Below are 15,605 nucleotides of genomic sequence, written 5' to 3' on the forward strand. Positions count from 1 at the left end.
TTGTTTAAATTACATACAACGCATATTACTACCTGATATTTTCAACCATTAATTTTGTCTATGCATATCTGTTCTTAGTCATTTAGTGAGAATCTGATAATTTCTCCAGGAAAGGCTATTCATTTAATAGCCTTAATATCATCTTTTGAGAATTTAAAAGTAAAATAAACTTAGGCCTAATTGAATACTTAACAATAAAACACAGGTTTTAGAAAACTATTGGAATAAATAAGACCATCATTAAAATGTGAAAAAGAAAGATGACAGGTGAGATTTCTAATGCTTAGTAAAGCCATTCTCCACTGATGATTTGTTACAAGGATCTTATGACACACATGAATTTGAGACATAGTATAGAGAGTTACATTGAACAGTAATGGTATGGCCACAATTGGGCTAATTGCAGAGATTTATTTATGTTCATCCTTACTTTAAAAAAAAAAAATAAAGCAATCTTGTTGTAGTATAAATGCCTAGGAATAAGCTTTTTTGATTGTAATGAGAATGCCTGACATCAATCTTTTGATTGACAAGGCATCCACTTCAGACATCCATCCCTAGTAAATATATTGCCAGCTGTATGACACAGCTACTAGCTATACAACTAGATCAGAAGCCAGGCCTTCCCTTCCCATGAAGTTCCCTTTTAACAAACTCCTGTGTAACTAAATATCTGACTACCTGAGTGACCCTGCATTTCCTTTCCCACTCCCTAATTCTCACTCTTTCGTTCTAAATTCACCAGTAAAGAATGAATCTGTGAAACTGCAGACACCCCACTCTTGACTCCAATGAAAGCAGAAACCTAGGTCCACATATTTCCTCTCTCTCTCTCTGCCAGCAACTTGGCTGCTGGCCTGTGGGCATGCCTTGCACCCCCCAGAACTTGGGAATGCTAAACCTTGTTTTTCAAAGATCCCTGATGGTTAATGCTAGGTGCATCTTGCAATCATACGAGCCACAGGGGGCAGTCCAGCCATAACATTGGCTCCTGTGGGGGAAACATATGCAGAAGCCGCCACAAGTGGTATTGGCCCGGGTGATTCCCCAGGCATCCTTGGCTGATAGCATCTCTATCAATAGGTTCAGACATGCACAAACAAATCTAGATACCAGTTTACTTCAATTCATGAGCTGCAATCAATAAGATGCTAAGAACACACGGTGTTCTGTCTTTCTTTGCCCTCACTTATTAATTTGTGAGAAATATTCCTGTACTTTAAATCACATTTAGTAAACTTTCTATCAAAAGTGAATGGAGCACCAAATTAAATGATGATGTGTCTCTCTAAAGTGGATACTAGTGATTTGAAGACCGAAATAATACTTCTTAAGACAAAGTTGTTTTAAACTGATTTAATAATGAAGCAAATTGTACAATATATTAATTATTTCAAGTTTATTTTAAGAACACAGGAGAATTTCATAAAAGAAGGAATCAAAGGCCATGTTGACACAGTTTAATGGAAACAGCATCAGTAAAATACTTAGTAATTCTCTTTCCCTGCTGTTCAAGGCACAGCATGGCACTTTCAACTTGTAGAATTAAATCATTCCCTCCGTTGTGTCAGCAATGCCATCCATTTTTTAGCACCTACTATGTTCCAGCCACTAGTTTAATTATTTTCACACTATTTTCTTATTTTCACATTTAATCCTTATAAACACTGTGTGATACATATTATTACCACTATATTAAATTAAGAAACTCAGAGAAGTTAAGAGATTTACTTTGGTCATATGACTAGTTTTAGAGATGTTATTAAAATTAAGTATGGTCTAACTTTATATGCGTTATATTGCTACTCCATTAATAAAAACTGTTAGGACATGTTTACCTTACTTCTCTCATTCTGAGGATCTACCTAGAAACCCAGAAATCACTCCAAGTATCACTTGGTTATGAAAGGAAGCATTCTCACTCATTTCTAATGGGAGTAGAAAAACAGAAGTAGCAGGAATAAGGAAACATCAGAATGACTTAAAATTTTGGTTTGGTGAGTAATACTTATCATATCTCAATTTTCCTTTGGGAGGGAATGAATCCAACTGTTGACGACTAACTAAGGACAAGTGTAGTATTTAGACTTATTCTGGAGTATGGTTTCCAAAGAGAAGGATCAGAGCTATAGTCATTCATGAAATCAGATCAACAGGTTTCAACTCCTAGAAAGATGTTTCTAAAAAAAGCAGAACTTACTAATTATGAAAAATTGGGCCGAAGTATTAGCACCCTCACAACATACCTAGAAGGAAGCCCCAAAACACCATTTATAATACTTGGCCTAGGGAGGTTTAACCCAAAGGCAAAGGAAATCCATGAGAAAATTTTTCTGTTGAGTTAACAGGATATCAACCTTCCATGCCTCCACTCCTACTCATGGTTTGAAATCTAAGAGGAGCTCTTGAACCTCATCCTAATGACATCCTAACAACTCAGTCTGCAGGCAAGGAAAGAAAAGGCTACTATTCTTAACACAAGAATTTAAACCAGGGGTGCCTGGGTGGCTCGGTTAAGTGAGTGACTCCTGATTTTGACTCAGGTCATGATCTCATAGTAGTGGTGAGATTGAGCCTGTGTCAGTCTCTATACTAAGCAGTGGAGTCTGCTTACGATTCTCTCTCCCTCTGCCCTTCTCCCATTCCTCTCTCTTTCTAAAAAAAAAAAAGACTTTAAACTAGAGAAAATAAAATCAAACAAAAAGAAATAAAAGCAAACTCTAGAATAATACAGATGCTTTGAGAAATTCTATTACAAAAGTGCAAGTAAAGATGAAAAATTCTAAAGGAAAAATAAATGAAAGAGAAAGAAATTTCAAATAGCATCAATATTTGCCTCAATAACTTAGACAGATATGATTTTCATGAAATACAATACAGAAAATAATATGGTGAAATAGCATATAAACAGGGAGGTGACTTAGTAGCTAACAAAAATAAAATGGAGCAAAGAGTTAAGAACGAAATGCTTTGATGTTAAAGTACGTAGAAATAAAATATGTTCAATATAAACACTAAAGTCAGAATTGTCACCTCACCCCCCCCCCCAAATCCATCAGAAGTATATAATTCATATTTGGGAATATATAGCAAAAAGTGGAAGAAATAAAATATAAAAAATAAACACTTAAAACACAGTGAATCAGAATATTTTAAAAGCTTGATAAGGACAAAGATACATTTTATGAACTGGTTTGTGTGAATATCAGAACACAATAGCTAATATTTGGCAATTTTCTGTAAACCTTATTATATTTAGCTTTTCTACCCTTTCTTCATTCATATTTCAACCTTCATAAAGTAAACTATACTGGGTTACTGATACATTCCCTATGACATTACAACAGGCATAAATTTTAAGCAAAATACAGTGCCCAATAATTTTATTTTAAATGAAGTCTTAGTACAAAATTACGCTGACTATATTTTGCATCAAGAGAAAAGTACTACAATTAATGAGGCCAGAGTCATTTCTTTAAAAGATCATGAGATATATATTTTTCCAGAATGTGTAATTAAGAAATCAAGAGAAAGAACACAAATACACAAAAATAAAAATGCAAAAGGGAATATGAGGACAAATGGAAGATAACAACACTACATATTCCTTAGTGCAATTATGCCAAAAAGTTTATGTCAAAATATAGATTGCCAAAATTGAATGAAAATAAAGGTTGAATAGAACAAATATTTGGTGGAACTAACTAAAAGATGCTGGACTTATTTATTTATATGAATGAAGAATTCAAATTCCTATTAAAGAGATGATTCTTGTGATATGTTAGTCTTGATTCTAAGAAGATGTTTGCTAGTTATCTATCAAGTATCAAAAATTTTCAGAATTTGGACGCAAAAGACTCAAAATTTACAATAATAGTTACCACTAAATCCATACTTGAAAATGAAAATAAATATGTTGTATCTATTGACACAAAATTATATTTCTAGGAATTTATCCTGAAGAAATAATCAGATGTAATAAATATATATTTACATCCATATTTCTGCCATGATATTCCAAAGCGCCTACAGAAAGGAGACAACTTCTAATGTAAGAGGTCATTCTAATCCACCATCCTGGCCCACCATCACTCCTCCATACCACCAATAATCCAAGGATATTATAAACAAGAAACCAATTCATGTCCAAATTGTCCATTCTTCTTCAGAAACCTTGGTCATCAAAAGTTTCACGTTAATGATTCCAATTTTCATTGTATATTTTAAATATAATTAATTTAGCATCATCTTAGCTTTTCTTTTCTCTCATAAAATGTATATTTTACTCTTGAACTGAGAAGAAACAGAACATTTTGTTCTCAGGCAACTATAAGCAGTTCTCTACGACTAGAGCTCAAAGTGAATAATGAGAGTAGCAAGAGAAGAGAAAGGAGAAGGTGATCATGAAGGAATTTGTAAGAGTTACCTAAGTATCAAAATGTAAGACTGAAAACCAGGAGATTTGGAAGTAGGGAACTGAAATGAAAGAAAATAAACAATTAGGGGTGCCTGGGTGGCTCAGTAGGTTGAGCGTCTGACTTCAGCTCAGGTCATGATCTCACAGTTGACGAGTTCGAGCCCCGTGTTGGGCTCTGTGCTGACAGCTCAGGGCCTGGAGCCTCCTTCAGATTCTGTGTCTCCCTCTCTCCCTGCCCCTTCACTGCTCATGCTCTGTCTCTATCTCAAAAATAAATAAACATTAAAAAGTAAAAAGAAAATAAGCAACTAAACAAGTATAAATGATGAAATAGGCTTTGTATGAATCAATGGTAATACGTCATTATATTGAAGACTATAATTATCTTAAATCTCTTTAACTGAAGTTAAAAAAAAAAAAAAAAAAAAAAAAAAAAAGGTGAGATTGAGACACTCCAGAGAGAGAAAGAGGTGTCAGGTCAACTTTTAGATCTGAAATTAAGGGAAAGCCTCATCTGCTTACCTTCACAACTGCTGTTCCCTTCTATTATCTGCCATCCACTAGTATAATGGGATCACGTAAATCCATGGTGCTGCTCATGCCTCTATTTCTCCTTACACTGTGATCATTTTATAAACTCAAATTCTCCAGGGCCTGAACTGTAACACTGATCTCCATGCTGGCTCTACTGCAACAGCTGCCACTCTTCCCAGAACACTGTGTTAACTTTACTGCTCATACCTCCACATCTATACTCTACCCCAACCATGCCAAACTTTCTACTGTGCATGCCATTAACACTGTCAGTCCACGCTGCTTCTCAGCCTTCCACTGGCCATGGCTTTGCCTACTTCACTCATAACCTCTATTACTCAAACTTTTGCTATAAAGTAGCTCGGTAACTGTCTTACCTCCTTGGAGATCCATGCATTTAAATGATTCTCATAGCAGAAGTCTGCATACTTAGATCCCTTTGATTTACACATAGCTCTTTACAATCAGGAGTTCAGGAGTTCAATGGATGAATCCAGGTACTGGTACTCATTCCCACCCTTGAGATGAATTCTCCTTTTTGAAGAGAAATTTTCTTTTAGGGTTTCACAGAATCTTTCCTCTTTTATTTTCTTTTTTCTCCTTCCTTCCTTCTCCCCTTCTTTCTTTCTTTCTTTCTTTCTTTCTTTCTTTCCTTCCTTCCTTCCTTCCTTCCTTCCTTCCTTCCTTCCTTCATGCATTTCCAAGTTCAACATGTTACCTTACATGCATAAATGCAAGTAGTCATGACCACAGTTAAATGCCTTTATTAGGCATTATTCCATTAAGACCAGTTAATGAATATGCATACTTAACTCCAGTTTTGCCTAACTCCATATCAGACAGCTATATGCCTCCACTGCAGCATCCTCAGTGTTCATGACATATAAACTATCTGGATTTCATCTGGATTTGATCCTGAAGTATGATGACATCAATTTAAAAATTGAAATTTGCTTCAATATGCCTAGATCTTTTATAACTAGTCTGGCAGGAGAATGGAGGTTGAGTTTGTGGAAAACTGCAGTTTGGAGACTAATCATGGACTATTATAGTAATATAGGAGAAATGAAATACACTCTATAGCAGTATAGAGAAGAATAAACAAATAGAAGAGATGTTCAGAAGCCAGAATGAACAAAATTTGAAATCCTGTTCACATTTATTAACAGGAAGAAAACTACACAGTGCCAATTAGTATTTGGTAATTTTCTTCATACTTTTAATATGTTCTCATATTTAACATGTTCTTATATTATTTCTTTTATTCTGATTTCAGTTGCTATTTATTGTACTTCTCCTCTTCATAGTTCAGAAAGGCTCTCAAACATTTATATTCCACTAATGGTAACCTTCTATTTCCTTGATGTAGTCAATCACATAATCTTTACTTTGGTGTGGGGGGGGGGGCAAAAAAATTGCTAATTGTTTCATCAATCTGGATACATAATCTTCCCTATGGAACCCCATAGTTCTTCGTCATGATGTCTACATTCCTTTCCTTTCCATTTATAAATCTTGGGACCTTGCTCAAATAATTTATTTCTTTTAGTTCTACACCTTAAATAAGATTTCTTCCACTGGATGCCCCATCGGTTTCAGGACTCCTATTTTAGCACCTATTTTATATATGTACCTAGATATTCTATCATTATCTATTTATATTTACCTATGTGAGTATATGTACACATATGTGAGTACATGCACATGTACACGCACAAGCACACATTTTAATCTTCATTTTTTTCAACACCCTCATTTTTACTTCATATTCCCTTTTTGACATTTCTATTCTACTACATTTTATTTTTAGAAAGAATATTTTCCAGTTACCTTCTTCATATAGATCACCTGGATGATAAGTTTTCTGATTGTCTGCATAAATATAAATAGTTCTCTCACCACCCAATATATAGTAGTCATGTGTAAGATTTTGGGGAGGCAATATTTTCTCCTGGTAGTCTACAGATGTTTTCTAAATCTATAAATGCTATACCACTATCCCGAAGCTACTGGTGTTGAAATTAAACAATGCGATGCCATACTGGTTACTTTTCCTTTGTAGGTAAATTGTTTTTTCCTGCCTTAAAGCTTGATAGATATTTCATTATGTGTTTTTTTTATCATCAATCTAGCTTGGATAGAGAGCATTTTTAATACTCAGACTCAGCTCTTGCTCCAGCTCAAAGAAATATTCTACAATTTGATTAATTATTGCTTCTCCTTCATATGTTCTTTTTACTCCTTCTAGAGCGGCTATCAAGTACATGTTACATCTCCTTGATCTATTCTCCAAGATACTCAATTTTTTTTCATGATTCATTAACTAATTCATATTAAGCTCTTCAATAAATAATCCTTGAGCTCCTATTGTAGATAGTTATTTTTAATCCTTGAGCTCCTACTGTAGATAGTTATTTTTCTAGCCATGGTGCATATTCGATGGATAAGTTTTTTGTTTTGTTTTGTTTTCCCTCATGAGGTTCATCTTTTAGTGGTAGATGACAGAAAATAAAGACCTTAGATGTAGAATATTTCAAGAGAAAAGTATATCAGGTTAAAGTATATAGAAAGCTATTTGCTATTTTACTAAGTGTGCATCAGGGACAGTTGCCCATGAGACAATTACTATTTCATAAAACCATGATAAATTTAGGGTTAGGTCATGAATGTACATGAAGATAAAACCAGATCCCCATAAATTTACTCTTTTCTCTACTTTAAAATCTTCCATAAAGCATTCTAGATTTCCATAATTTGGGTCACCAATTTCCTTTCAATTTTCCACCTACGTGAAATTGAATAGTATGTTTTTTAGCTGTAGACTTGATATGTACATATATATTTGTGTTTTCCTCTTGAATCTTTTCACTTATTTTGACTACAGTTATCTAATTTGATATGACTTCTCTTTCCTCCAGAAATTTTAATATTCTCAAGTTGTATTGGTTTTATTTTAACTCCTGTTCTTCTCCTAAGTCTCTGGCCTCCATTGCATGCAATATTTTTCTTTGCTAACTCAGTGTCTTAGGTGGGGTATCCTTCAGTGAATGGAAGGAAAATTGGGCCAATAAAGTTGAAGCAGCCAGGACATCAGTCCTTTCCTTAGGGACATGGATCTGGCTTCTCTCCTCCTTGGTATCACTGAACATCTGAAAGCCTTCAGTCCTTAAATTCAGAACTTAGTTAACTATGGCAAAGGAGAAGAATACTTAAGTAGGCTGATTTTGACCTACCCTCAAATAGTCAAAGTATTTATATTGATGGAGTAGCCACTCTTTTCTGGTTATTGTTCTGTTGTCTCTCTGCTAATTTACAAACACTTGCTAGCTCACAAAGCAAGAGAATCTGCATGGATTGCTTCTGTTGAGATAGTCAGGGAAGCTAAGACCTAACTCACTGTAGTTGTTCAAGGTGTCTAGCAACCATTTTTGTCAAAGAAGTATGGGGAGAAGGGAAAGAAATGCCTTACAGATCACATGTTCTTAGAATATACAATGTATAATTACATTTTTTGTAAAAAACTATTGTTGTATAATAAATATGAAAGTAGTAAGAAACGGTAAGTATTTTTTGTGAAACTAGAGAGTAAGAGGGACATAAATAACTGTGATGAAAATGTTTAAGGTATTAGTTTTCATGGTAAAAAGGGAGATAATATATAGAAGAACAGAGGATCTGAAAAAGATACAAGGAAAAGCAAAGATAATGGAAATAAAATATTTTTAGTGGAAAATTTAGGGGAGAATAAAACACATTTTTATCTTCTCCATTTCTTTTTTCTCCTGAAATGATTTCCTTTAACTGCCTGAAATGTATCTCCATTAATTGGGTTGCATTTTGTCAATTAAGCCAAAATTTATTAGACAATTAGCTTTACTCTGATTCTTGGACAGAGTATCCCAAACTTTGTTCAATGACGTATGGAATACATGCTACTGATTGTAATGAGAAGTGTCAGGCTCTTTTGGGAACACAACATTAAATAAAACAGAGTAATGACAGCAAAACTTCATCACCAGCATTTTGACAAATAATTCATGTAATGCAGAAATACTGGCATGTGTTTCATTTATTTATTTTTAAGGTGTAGAGAATTCACGTAAAAATCAATGAACCTAAATATTTAGCATATTTTAACTACAAGTTTTTAACTACAAGTTTTCAAAATATTGAGGAAAACATAAACTTAATAAAATTAAACATGAAATGTTCCATGCTGTTATAAATAATTGGTAGGAAAATTATTGCAGTAATACACTAAAATAATGAAGTAACTACTGCAGAAAAAAACAAAAAATGAAAATTGAAAATTAAAAATTATTTGATATTTTTAAACAGCTAGCTTCAAATACAGCATATCAACAGTGTCACTCATGGATTGGGAGCATATTCTTGCTTAAAGTTTTCTAGCTGCTGAAATGGCTCTTTCAAACTCTATACCCTTCTAGGAAATGGAAGGCGGCAGTTATAAACTCCAAATAATTTTCTCTGATTCTGTTATCTTGAAACACTCCTAACACTTGTTTGGACACTTGGAGGAGGTTTTGTTACATTTTTTTTTTTCTGGGTCTGTACCACTCTGTTATAAATGAGTTGTAATTTTTTGTCACATAGAAAGCATTGTGGTTTACTTTTGTCTCCTTTGGTTTCATAATCTATAGATGGAAATTCTGATGCAGAGTTACTTGTATCAATTTCAACACTGTCATGTACCTATTCCACTTCTTAGAAAAAACCCTTTGAGGTAAATAAAGACCTATTCTTACAATAGAAGCTTTGCAATAACACTATACACTTGTCTTCTGTGACTTGTAAGGCAGATGCCTAACTTATATACTATTCATTTTATCAATTTAACTTTTTGCATTAACTGAGAAACTGAGTAATTTTCTGGATCTCAAGAAAATAAATGATTCCTCTTTTATAGTTCTTTAAACCTAAAACAATGCTATTAGACAAAAATATCTGTATTTTTTAATGAAAATTAGCATGATATACTTCAAACCGAGAGAAAAAAAGCAGTATTAAAATATTAGAATAGTGATCCCTGTGCATTACTATATGTTAGACTGCAGGGGGTACCTGGGGAGTCTCAGTTGGTTAAGCATCCCACCCTTGATTTTGGCTCAGGTCATGATCTCAGGGTTGTGAGATGGAACCCCACATTGGGCTCCACGCTGAGCTTGGAGCCTGTTTAAGAGTCTCTTTCTCTCCCGCTCCTCCTTCCCTCCCCTCCCCACTCCCATGCTCTCTCTATTAGAAAAAAAAATACAAAAATAAATATGTTAGACTAGGGGGCAGGAGAAAAATCATAAATACATAAAATTATGATTACAGATAATGATAAGTGCTGAAAGGAAGCAATCAAGAAAGCAAGCTAACAAGCCAAGTAAATGTGGAGAGAATAATTGAGTAGAACTATTTTCAAATGTTTATCAAGATTGACAGGAAAGAAATTTTGAGGAGATATTTGAGCAAAACACTCAATGAAGTGCATATCAAACCACCACAGTTTCTGGGGGAAATGCCCTTTAAATAGGAGATCAACAAATAACAGAGGCTTGAAAATAGGAGATGCTTAAGGTATTCCAGAAACTTCTCAAAGACTAAAATTTCAGCAGTTGAGTAATCAAAGGGAACATAGATGATGGTAGAGAAATAGGCAGAAGCAGTTTATGGCTAGCCTTCTAAGCATTTTAAATAATTTATATTTTATTTAAATGTTACGGGAACCCATTGAGTGGTAGTGGCAGAGCAGTAACATATGTAAAAACAAATACACTGTCTTGTGTGGAAGAGATGATAAAGAAGCAAACTATCTCATACTTAGTTTAACCATAGTTTTACCACTATAATGGCAAATCTGAGATGATGTCAAACCTGTCCTCTAATATATTTACTCTTTTTCTCTTTAATTCAATCCAGTATAAGGGGATATCCAATTGATTCCATCTTAAAAATGTGTCCATAATTCAACCACTTCTTACCATTCCTCTCTTTCCTATCCTGTTCCAAATCACTATCTTCTCCTATCTAGATTACTACATTAACTCCTAACAGATCTCTTTGCCTCTATCTGTGTCACTCTACAGTTCAACACAACAAAGTACCATTTTAAAATAATATAGGCAAGACAATGTTCTTCATTTGCCAGCAACACTGTAATACTTCCTATTTTACTTAGAGTAACACTCAAAGACTTAGAGCAGCAGGCATGGTCTGCTACTGTCTCATCTCTGGTTTACTCTCCATTTTCACAACTTTCCCCTTCTTTTTCCAGACCAGTGACACTGGTCTCATTAGTGTGACCTCAGTAGGCCAGTGATTGTGCATGGAGTACTCTCTCTCTCTCATGGACATTTTTTCTCCTGGAAGTTGCATGTTCCATCACCTTACTCAAATGAGTGCTTTCTTAATGAGGTTTTCATTTAATGTCCTCCATATACTTAAATGAAGAGTCAAAACAAGGAGGTCAAGTGGGGGGAGGGGTATCAAACTGTTCCAGATGAGAATTTTTTGTGGCTTGAACAAAGATGTTACCTCATAATGATAAAAGTGTTCATATTCATTAAAAGTATTTATGAGAGAACTTAAAGGATTTGCTGATAATGGGCAAGAAGGGGGCTAAAATAGACACCGGGAAATCAAATGTTAAGTCTAAAGAATGCTTACAGAATATCACGTTTATCCAGGGATTGAAAATCAACACATTGATATGGAATATATTAAATTTGAGATGCGACATCAGACATGTATGAAAGAAAGTAGACCCATGTTTACCAGATGGGATGTAGAATTAAACAGGCTTTGTGTTTTCAGGTCATTATAACATAGAAAAAGAGAGAAAATGAGTTTAAGAGTGGAAGTATGGGTATGATTTTAAAAAGTAAAACAAAGACTAAGTCCAAGGGTGATGGCAGAGGAAAGCGATTGCAGTCAAATAATTAGACGTGCATACTGGTTGTAGAAAAACATTACATAATTTTGGTGTTAAAGTACATGAATGAGTGAACTTGAAATACATGAGTTGGTGATCAGAGAGTAGCAACTTAAATCAAGGTGTCATAGGCATGCAATTACAGGTCATGATAATTTATAACATATGACCATAGGAAATTTGCCAAGATCAGGAGGAGGAGGAAAAAGTCATTGCAAAAAAATTGTCAAAGGATTTAAATAATCAAGATGGGTGAATTTACAAGGTGAATATCGAAGTCATCAAGGAAGATGGCAGCAGTGCTAGAGAAAAGGACAGCAAGCCAGAGGCTAAAGCCTTTAGTAGAAGATGGACAGGAAGGGAGAGGAAAAGATACTTGAAAAGGAGATGTGGGAGGGAGAAACAATAAGTTAGAGAGAGAATAGTATAGCTGATGTCCTAGGCTAAAAGTAGACAGGCTTTTCAGAAGGAGGAAGAAAAATATGACAACAAGGGCAAGGCTATCTATACATTTCTTTACCAGTGGTACACAGGTTGTGGAAGAAGGTATAGTAGCCACTTAAGGGGATTATAGGCCCTCAGGTTTCAGTCAGAAGAAGAAAGTATACAAACGAGATTGGGGTTTTAGAGAATTTGCTGCTGACAAAATGAGATCCAGAAGGCATAGCAAAAGAGTATTGGATACTAAGAAGTGTTAGACATTGTGCAGACCATTATGGGGCTAAGATTCATCTGATCAGGTATGCCATGGAAGACATAGAGGTCACACAATGTTGAGTCAACCTTCATGCATAGAGGTATGCACTAACTTCAGTCATAACGCTTCATTATTTATTATTTACAAGGAAATTAGTCCAGGACTAATGGGAAGAAGGTAATACTGATGTGAACATATCTTCTCAAAATGAGGTATTTAGGGGATCAGATTTGAGAATGACTTCTGCCAATTATAACTTCCCTGAAAGTATAAAATTATATTAACAGTATCAGAAGCTATTCTTGATGAGGAAATGCCAATAATGTCCTAGATATTTTCCATTTTAATATAGTTTATAACCAGCATCTGAAATTATGAAACCATAAACTTAACAAACTTTTTCTATGTTAAATTTCAGGATGATTTATTCAAAAGAGGAAGTTAGTCTTATAAATATGGCTATTGATTTCAGGCAAAGAAAAATGCAGCAACTAGCCTTTGATATAATTAACTCCAAGAAATTGAGGCTTCCTATTAGCTTAGAATTACTGAGTGACCAAATGGAAGTACTCCATTAATTAACAAATTCTGATCCAAATGTGTGATTTCTATTTTAAAAAGCATCTTTTAGAATTAATGTGAAAATATAATTTTATTATATGTTGAAAGTAAGTATGTTGACCTATGCATTTCTGTGTCTACAATGTTCTTTTTCAAAGTCACATTGCATGCTTAATTAGGTTTACTTGTGACACAAACTGAAAACCCTAATTCTACCCATGGCTGTCACGCAGACTAATGAAATGCTGAAACTGACTTGAGGAAAAAAAATATGTTAATACATTGAATTGACACTTAAGCAGGGCAAGCAGGCTGCAATTGCAACCCAGTGAGTAGGAAACAGGGAAACTAAAAAAAAAAAAAGGTGAGAGAATAAAATAGAACATTATTATATACACCATTCATATACCAGGAATAATCTTGGAATTTGAGTAGAAAAAATAAAATTTAGAAAGCAAAAATATGCCTATCACAAAATTTGTGATTTTAAAGATATAGTATGTATATATTTTTCCAATATCTACTTATGGTGTCTTTTACAAAGATGACTCTCAATAAATATTTGTTTAACCCAATTGATTTTCAGGTCAGAAAAAATTGTGAGAGAAATATACTGACTGCTTTTATTAACATGTATTTCCTCATTTTAAGGTTTCCTCATTTTATACTGAATGTTTAGAATGTGATTGTCTTTACATATAGAAAATATTACAGTCATTGCATTCAGTAAATATTACAATAAATAAATGTATCTTCCGGTGTGTGTGTTTGTGTGTGTGTGTATGTATGTGTGTGTGATTAGAACTATGGTTCAATATAGTCTTCAAAGCCTTTATGTGGTCTTATGTTACAAATCCTTCCCAAACTAGCGTATAGAGGAGGATTCAGAATCCTGTATTCCAGGCCACAATGTCCTTCCCTTCACCACCTGAGCACCTCCATCAGTTAGGTGATCAGGAGTCCTAGAAAGCCACACTGGAGCTGTGGTCTGCAATGCTTTGGATATTTCCACTCATATAAATGAAATGGTGCCCATAGTGACCTGCCACTTTAGCACTGCCTTTGAAGAGCTGTCCACTAGCTCTGTGAGTTCTGACAAGACCTCACACCCCTAACTTGATGCCAAAACTCACTGTCGCCCCACCATGATCTATGTTTGTGACCATCATGGTTAACCCTTTGTCACCATTTACCTCAGACACCTCAAGAACTCAGAGCATCCTAGGTCTTTCCTCACCATCTGACTCTTTCCCCCCAATCATCTCTGCACACATTTTTCATTTTCACTGTAATCTTTTCAGTCATGGCTACTCTTTCTCCCTCTCCCTTCATATTTAGTGGCTGGATGTCAGGTAGGTGTCTTTTTTCCTCATTGTGGCTTCAGAAGGATCAGTGTCCAAGCCTTCTCCTCAAAAAATCTCAGTGGAGGATGATGCCATTAAACCATGCTTATACATATATCTTCTTGTTCCTTTCATGGTTGACCTTCCTGGACATTCACTATATTCTTTAATGCTTAACACCTGTCTCATTATATATTTTTGTAAAATAATCCCAGTCTTACTTGGTTATTTCAATATCTGCAGAGTTGATACATTTAAAATCCTAGCGTTTTTAATGTAGGATGTAATGGGGGAGGTCAGGGCACTGTCTCAACTCAAAGATTGCAATCTTTGCAGGGCACCTGGGGGACACAGCCAGTTAAGCATCCAACTTTAGCTCAGGTCATGATCTCAGAGTTTGTGAGTTTAAGCCTCATATTGGCCTCGCCGCTGTCAGCCTGTCAGCACACAGTCAGCTTCAGATCCTCTGTCCTCTTCTATCTGCCCCTCTCCCACTTGTGCTCTACTCCCCTGCCCCCCCCAAATAAAAAGATTGCAATCTTCATATTAACTGCCCAGACTATTCTCACTATAGTATTCCATACACTACTATCATGTATAATGATCTTCCCTCTATAATATTAAATTACCAATATTAATTTCAAGCATCTCATATTCCACTCACAACCTCATTTCCCTATCTAGCTTACTCCTAGTCCTTTTTTCTCCCCAACAATTTAAAAAAAAAATTTTTTAATGTTTATTTATTTTTGAGAGAGAGAGAGACAGAATGCGAATGGGTTGGGGCAAAGAGAGAGGGAGGCCCAGAATCTGAAGCAGGCTCCAGGCTCCGAGGGCTGAGCACAGAGCCCGACACAGGGCTCAAACTCAGGAGCTGTGAGATCATGACCTGAGTCCAAGTCAGACACTCAACTGACTGAGCCACCCAGGTGCCCCATCTCCCCAACAATTCTTAATCCCCATGATCTACTGATCCTACCAACGCATCAATATCTATTATCCTCCATCATGTCTTCACTTGTACCTGGATTATATCACATGATCCATTTCCATACTCACTTCTTGCATATACCCTCAAGTCATATGCCTCATTTCCCTCCATTATTGTTGCCTGGT

At 35.1% G+C, this 15,605-nt stretch overlaps 1 protein-coding gene across 1 annotated transcript in view; it reads right to left on the minus strand.

Moving 5' to 3' along the window:
• EYS (eyes shut homolog) overlaps positions 1-15,605 on the minus strand; it is a 1,768,122-nt gene that overhangs the window by 1,494,472 nt on the left and 258,045 nt on the right.

The sequence above is a fragment of the Panthera leo genome, chromosome B2, assembly GCF_018350215.1.
Source record: "Panthera leo isolate Ple1 chromosome B2, P.leo_Ple1_pat1.1, whole genome shotgun sequence".
NCBI lineage: Eukaryota > Metazoa > Chordata > Mammalia > Carnivora > Felidae > Panthera > Panthera leo.